The sequence below is a fragment of the Suricata suricatta genome, chromosome 5 (assembly GCF_006229205.1).
Source record: "Suricata suricatta isolate VVHF042 chromosome 5, meerkat_22Aug2017_6uvM2_HiC, whole genome shotgun sequence".
NCBI classification, from domain to species: Eukaryota; Metazoa; Chordata; class Mammalia; order Carnivora; family Herpestidae; genus Suricata; species Suricata suricatta.
The window spans coordinates 20,752,346-20,759,466 of NC_043704.1; the positions used below are offsets into that span (position 1 = coordinate 20,752,346).

Sequence of the window (7,121 nt, forward strand, 5' to 3'; positions counted from 1 at the left end):
CTATTAATAGGAAAATGCAACAATAGAACATTTTATCGGATTCAGCAAACCTTGGTAAGTATGTGCAGTAATGGAAACATTCATATGCTGTTATTTGTTCTATAACCTGTACATCAACTTCAAACAAGTAAACAGTATCGTAAAGTATGTTTGCATACAGCCAGATATTGTATTTTCAGAACAATTTCCTTAGAAAGAACAAGACTAACATTCTATGATCAGAGGATGCTAACTGAATAGATATATAGACCAGGAGGGGCACATCACACTTAGAATAGGTTTCAATCAGAGTAGCTTTCAGTAATTTAAGTTTTACATTTTACTTTGTGGATCCTTAGAGTGCCTACCACAATATGGACTAATTTAGAGGTCCCACTGTGACAATGTAACCCTTCTGCTTTGACAAGAGCACCCCTTGCCACATCATGAGATTAGAAGTCACTTCAATAAGAAGCTGTATTATTAAAATGACTCTTTACAATCATAGTAGTCCTAGAAAAGGCGGAGAAACTTTTAGTGATCTGACAGAGTCTTCTAATTGAAATATGAATAATTTAGAAATGCGTCAGACTTGGGAAAATTGAAATGGAGTGCAAAAATAATATTTTTAAAACTGTGGATAGAAACATTTTGGCATAGATGTGTATAGGGCTGGGGTGTATAGATGTGGGGAAGTGCGTACAGAAAGTACCTCTTAATACAAACATAAAGAATCTTTCATCTTTTTCAGACTACAGGGAATCATAATCTTTTTAAATATAAGCAGAGACAACAGAGCAGAAGAGACGAGATTTCTTGGTGTCCTAGGGAACAGACAAAGACAAAGGAGAAGGAGAAAGTTTCCCCAAGCCTTCCAGATCCGCATCCTAGAGCATACATCTCTGATTTAGTTCTAGGTTTTCAAATTTTTGATGACTATATTTTAAGTGTCACATTATAGCATGAAAGCCAGAATTTACTTAATATTATTTCTTGTTCACCAGTTTGTATTATATTTTTTCACATCAGATGGGTAATGTCCTGAGGTCGTATAGCAAGGTTTAAGGGAAACACATGTCAGACAATGGCATGCACACCCAATCAACATGCTTCTGAACTACAAAAGGATCTGCACTATTTTCATTAGTACTTTCACTTCACTTTTTTTCACACACGCACACAGACACAGACACACACACACACATACACATGCACAAACTTTCACTAAAACTAAAAGGGAAATGAAGGAATAGAGCATTAATTGATAATTTGAAGTCTGGAAATCAACATTTATTTTAAATATAAATAAGTATTTTATTGTAACTACCTATTAAAATATTACACATCAAAATGTTCGATCCTATTTAATTGGTGTTAATGAGCTATCCATCATATGAATGTGGAAACAGTGCTCTATCTTATGTGCATTATTGGTTTTTTTTTAAATTTTTAATGTTTTATTTATTTTTGATACAGAGAGAGACAGAGCATGAGAGGAGGAGAGGCAGAGAGAGAAGGAGACACAGAACCGGAAGCAGGCTCCAGGCACTGAGCTAGCTGTCAGCACAGAGCCTGATGCGGGGCTCGAACTCACGAACGTGAGATCTGACCTGAGCTGCAGTCGGAGGCTCAACCAACTGAGCCACCCAGGTGCCCCACCCTTATTTGCATTATTGTGAGGCCGGTACTTATGGAGTGAAATCTTGTTAGATTTAATTGGTAGACAGTGAGTGTACCTTGTTAGAGAATCCACCAGGGAATCCTACAGGAATTAAATTTGTCTATCCTTTGAAGAACTGGCTGAAGCCATTTATAAATACTTGACATTAATTGGTCTCCTACTTGCAGGAAGGTAATGTTGTTCTTTGGGATTGATCGTGATTTCTGGGATAGAAAATTAAAGATATCGTATCATTGTAGTATTTTCATTGTAAATTGATAAAATCAACTCAAAACTTCCTAAGCAAAAATCTACTGCCTTAACTAAGGAGTCCAGCTGAGGGGACATTATGTCCTGCATTGTCAGACCAAGGGTTCAGATGATGTTATCAGATCTCTTTCTCACTTGCACTCCCTTTCTCTCCATCTCATGGCTTTCTTTGTTTCTTCTATTTCTCTCCTGTACCATAAAAATCCTAGATAGAGGCGTGCTTGGATGGCTCAGTTTGGTTAAGCATTTGACTCTTGATTTTGGCTCAGGTCATGAGTTCGAGCCCCACGTCAGGCTTTGCACTGAAAGTGCTGAACCTGCTTGGCTTCTATCTCCCTCTCTCTCTCTTTCTCTTCCCCTCCCCTGTGTACTCTCTCCCTTTCTCTCAAAATAAGTAAAAATTTAAAAAAAATCCTAGGTAGAGTCTGACAAGCCTTGTATCATGTGTTCAGGCTCATGGAATATCAGGATTGGCAGATGTGGTAGAGCTCCTTGTTGGAAAGGCTTAACAGATTCACACGAAATAACTGTGGGAAACCTCTGACAGCAGAACAGAGGGACTGTGCACACAAAAGTAATAGACATTAACTCTCCTGATCTGTTTTAGGTGTGTCTTTGTATTTTGATGCCTTGAAGTGGTGGGGCCTTACTGACACTGATAAGGGTTTCCTCCTCCCAGTGTTAGCTAATCCCTAGAGTTAGAAATCAGTTCGGGAGGGATGTTCAAATGCAAACTAACCAATCAAAGCTTTCCCCTTTAGCCCTCATAAGGCTCTTATACTCTGGGTCAGTGGTTCCCTGTCTTATTCTTGCCACGGAAGGGCTCCATGGGACTCAGATAAGCTCCTACAACCCAGTGCCTATTGAAAATAGTCAAACTAGCTGATTTAAGTCTGTTTAATCTATCTCTCTTTCCTTCATTCAGAAACTACTGCAAAGGCTCTTACATTTTCTGCTTATCTCTTCTGTCTCCTTACTGACGCTGGTGCTTCCTCCTGTAGCCCTGCATGGTGTCACATGCCACCTACATAAATGTCTTCCTATGTGATGGTGATTTCCATATCTACATGTCTTGCTATAAAGGATTAATTAAAATCTTGAGTACATTTTAAAATATAATCTTATATGCTTATACTTGAGATTCAAATTAATCTATTCATTCATCATTATTTTATTATTCAATTGGTATGTATCTAGCCTTTTGTTCTAGGTGCAAATATTATTATTTCTTTAGCTTAAGTACTAAAACCCATCTATTGGTATTTACGTGGCATTTTTCTTCCATTATCCCTGTCTTAGTCAGGGCTCTCTAGAGAAACAGAACCAACAGGAAGGTAGACAGACTTTTTTTTTTTGATAGGTATTATGAGGAATTGGCACACATGATATAAAGGCTGAGAAGGCTCCTGATTTGCTAACTGTAAACTCGGATAACTGTTGTAGTTCCAGATGTAGGTTCCAATCCAAATCTGAAGGCCTGAGGTCCAGAGAAGACAATATGTAAGTTCCAGGCTGAGTCTGAAGTCTCAAGAACCAGGAACACCACAGTCTGAGGGCAGGAGAAGATAAGTGTCCCAGCCCACTTGTTCTTTCTCTGCTTTTTTGTTCCATGTGAGTCTTCGGTGGATTGGATAATGCCTGCCCACATTGGGGGAGGGCATCTTTTTTACTCGGAGTACCAGTTCAAATGCTACTTTCTTCAGGAAACACTCTAACAGACACACCCAGAAATAATGATTGGTCAGCTATCCAGATATCCCTTAGCCCAGTCAAACTGACACATAAAATTAACTGCCACATCCCTAAGTGTCTTCTTTTGTAGCATCATTTAATGTACAAATTTTTTTCAGGATTTTGGAAATTGTGGGGTGCCTGGGTGTTCAGTCAGTTAAGTGTCAGACTCTGGATCTTGGTTCATGTCATGAAATTGCAGTAATTCATGAGATAGAACCACACATTGGTTTCTACACTGCCAACATGGAACCTGCTTGGGATTCTCTCTCTGCCTCTCTCTCTGCCCTTTTCCTACTTGCAGCATCCCCATATGGTCCCTCTCTCTCAAAATAAATAAATTAATTAAAAAAAAGAAATTATAATATACATATCAAAGAGAAATATAGAGTGCAAAAAAAAGAGGGAGAGAGAGTAAACATTCTTTCAAAGTAAATAGATTTATTAAATTTTTTTGGTTTATATTTTTATATTTTAGTACTTAGTTTCAACTCAGAAAATGCTGTAGGTCACTGAATTTTTTTGCCATAAAATAAATTTGGAGGTTTGAATAAATTTCTGCATATAGTACTAGTAAAACAAAGTTTGGTTTTAACACACCATTTTATTTTATTTTTTTATAATGTATGATAGAGAAAAGTTATAAAATACACAGTCCATAGGGTCCAGAAAACTGATCAAGAAAACATAATGTCTGGGGGCACCTGAATGGCTTAGTCAGGTAAGCGTCCAACTTCCTATGTATCAAGAGTTCAGCTTAGGTCATGATCTCATGGCTCCGCCTCTGCGCTGACAGCTCAGAGCCTGGGGCTTGCTTTGGATTCTGTGTCTCCCTCTCTCTCTGCCCTTTCCCCACTCATGCTCTTTCTCTCTCTAAAAAATAAGGAAACATTAAAAAAATTAAAAAATACATAATGTCTTGTTAAACTTAACATTAAAATTAGTCTATAGTAAAGAAGTAAACACAGTAGTAAAGAATATTCTTCAAAAGTTCCAGTGGAATTAATTTAGAAAGTGTTTTATTAGAAGTGAGTTTTGAATATGATTTTAGAGAACAAGAAAAAGAGCAAATGAAAAGTTTGGGGAAGGTGTCAGTTTGGAGCTAGACAGAGTTATATGTTCTCTCTGTGTCCCAAATGGGGTATCTGTCCAAATGGATGGGGAGTCTTCAGATGCAGGAAGATGATCAGGTAGAAGCCAATGGTGTGGGTGGTGAAAGAATTCATCTGAGGTAGAACAAAGGAGATAGAAGTTTATTGAATATACCACAAGGGAGCAGTGGGCAGGACCACAGAGGAGAGGCTGTTTGCAATGAGGTGGTGGGTAGAGGATGATTTTGAAGGGGGAAGGTGAGGAGGTATGCCGACATATGGAATTCTTCCTTTTTGGTAACTGTGCCTCCTTGTACATAGCCCACTGGTCAACTAAAGTCTATGGATATCTTGAGGTGGGTCATCAGATGGACCTATCTGTATTCAACCAAGGGATAGTTGTGGGGTAGATTTTCATTCCATTAGTCAACTCTGTTTGCCTAAAAGCAGCCTCTCCACCAACTACCTAAAATTCTTTTGCTCATTATTAAAAAAGCATGGAAGAACTTCAGTGAGTGAACTGACAATTTTATAGACATAAGTTTGAAGCTGTTTTAGTTTACACTGGCAGTGATGCAATCACAAAAACAAGGAACTTATTAATAGTAACAGAGAGCTTGGGATACCTCACAACAGATTTGATGACTACCTGGTAGGTCACATTTAGAGAGAGAGAACAATTAAGAAGAAGACTTGCAGAAATCTTAATGTAGGATGAGGGCCTTAAACAAAAGCCACACATAAATCCGAGGATGAAGATGAAGACTTACAATTCTGCAAAAAGGAGAGGCCTTGACGGTATGATGGAAAATAGAATCACATTAAACCACTTCCCCTTGAAGCAAGATATTATCATGTCAAACATAAGATAAAAATATTTGTGGAGTAATGCATAAAGTCTAGTAGATAGAATTAGACTTTGCCTCTCAAAGTCATCTACTTACCAAATTTCAGTTTATCGTCTGGTTTATCATGGTCAAATTTTGGAGATAGACCTGGCAACTTCAAAATACATATCTATATATGAAGAACACAGATGCTAGGGCACCTAGGTGGCTCAGTTGGTTAAGCATCTCACTCTTGGTTTTGGCTCAGGTCATGATTTCACAGTTCGTGAGTTCGAACCCCGCAACAGGCTCTGTGCTGACAGATTCTATCTCTCCCCTTCTCTCTCTGTCTCTCCCCCAGTCATGCTATAAACAAACAAACAAACAAACAAACAAACTTAAAACAACATAGGAAGAACACACCAGGAGATATAATACTTCAATGGACCACTAGCACCAAAGAGTTAAGAGGCAAATACTCATCATCCAATTAAATGAATCAGCCTTGTGGATTGATTTTTTGGAACTTGTACTATTTGGAACTGTACCTTAAAACTCAGTTGCACACACTATAACAAGGCAAGGACACTGAGGGGTAGACTTTCGGGAGGGAACTTGGCACCACCTTGGCCAGGCATATGTGTGCACTTGGCGATTGCCAGGAGAGTTTTCAGTCAGCCAACACTCAATAAAAGGGATAGAAGCAGGCTTGGCAGCATCACACTGGAAACCAGCAGAGGCTGTGCCAACTCTGGAAGCTGAGGCAAAGTCTGCAACAATAATTAAGTAGGAGCACAGCTCTGCAATCCCTCCTAAACAAAGGGAGCTTGGAGCGAAATCACTCTTTTCGGAGTCCTAATTGAAGGCACGTTGTCTTTGCCCACCCACTCTATTCATCTGGTCCCACAACCATGACTTTTGCAACTAGCTTGTAAATGCTGTTGCACACAACCCATTGTCTTTTTCCACTCTGGAATAAAGTACCCATAGAGAGACCTTTTAGCAATTACAGACCTTGTTGATCTGTAGCATGAGTGAAGAATGAGCCTAATAGCTTTAAATGATATGTCCTAAAATTAGTTTGTCACTGAAAGCCTTTCAATACCTCCATTTTATATCGCCCTTGTTTGCTCAGCTCCTGTTGCAAAAATCTAGCGTCTATTTAGTGTGCATCCTCTCTTTCACTCTGAATCAAGCCAAGATGAAAGTAAATTTTTAAAAATCCCATTCTCTCATGTCTTCTGTGTTAAATTCCTTGCAAGATGTGTTAAATGACCAGGTTGTAAGGCAACAATAAGGCTATGTTTTGTGCACAATAGCGAGTATAGAAGAGTGGGTAAAAGAGTTGTATGCCTTCAGAAAGCACACACTTGAGCCACAAGCCGATTGTGTCCTGAGCTAGATCCAGCCAAGGTGTTAATGGTAAGATAGGAGCTGCCAAACTTTTAAGTAATCTGCATAGAACTTGATGCTGCAGAATTCAGTTTTGTTATACTCCTCACTAACATTCAGCTGTGTCAGTGTCCTGAGTCACTTCAGTTCTCTGTCTTTTAATTTTTCCAT

The 7,121-nt window shown here is 38.8% G+C and overlaps 1 non-coding gene across 1 annotated transcript; it reads right to left on the reverse strand.

The window, feature by feature from the left end:
* Positions 1-1,002: 1,002 nt before the first annotated feature.
* On the reverse strand, positions 1,003-1,108 carry LOC115293105. The gene has a single exon (XR_003909366.1). It is a non-coding gene; the product is annotated as a small nucleolar RNA U13 (small nucleolar RNA).
* Between the last annotated feature and the right edge of the window lie 6,013 nt (positions 1,109-7,121).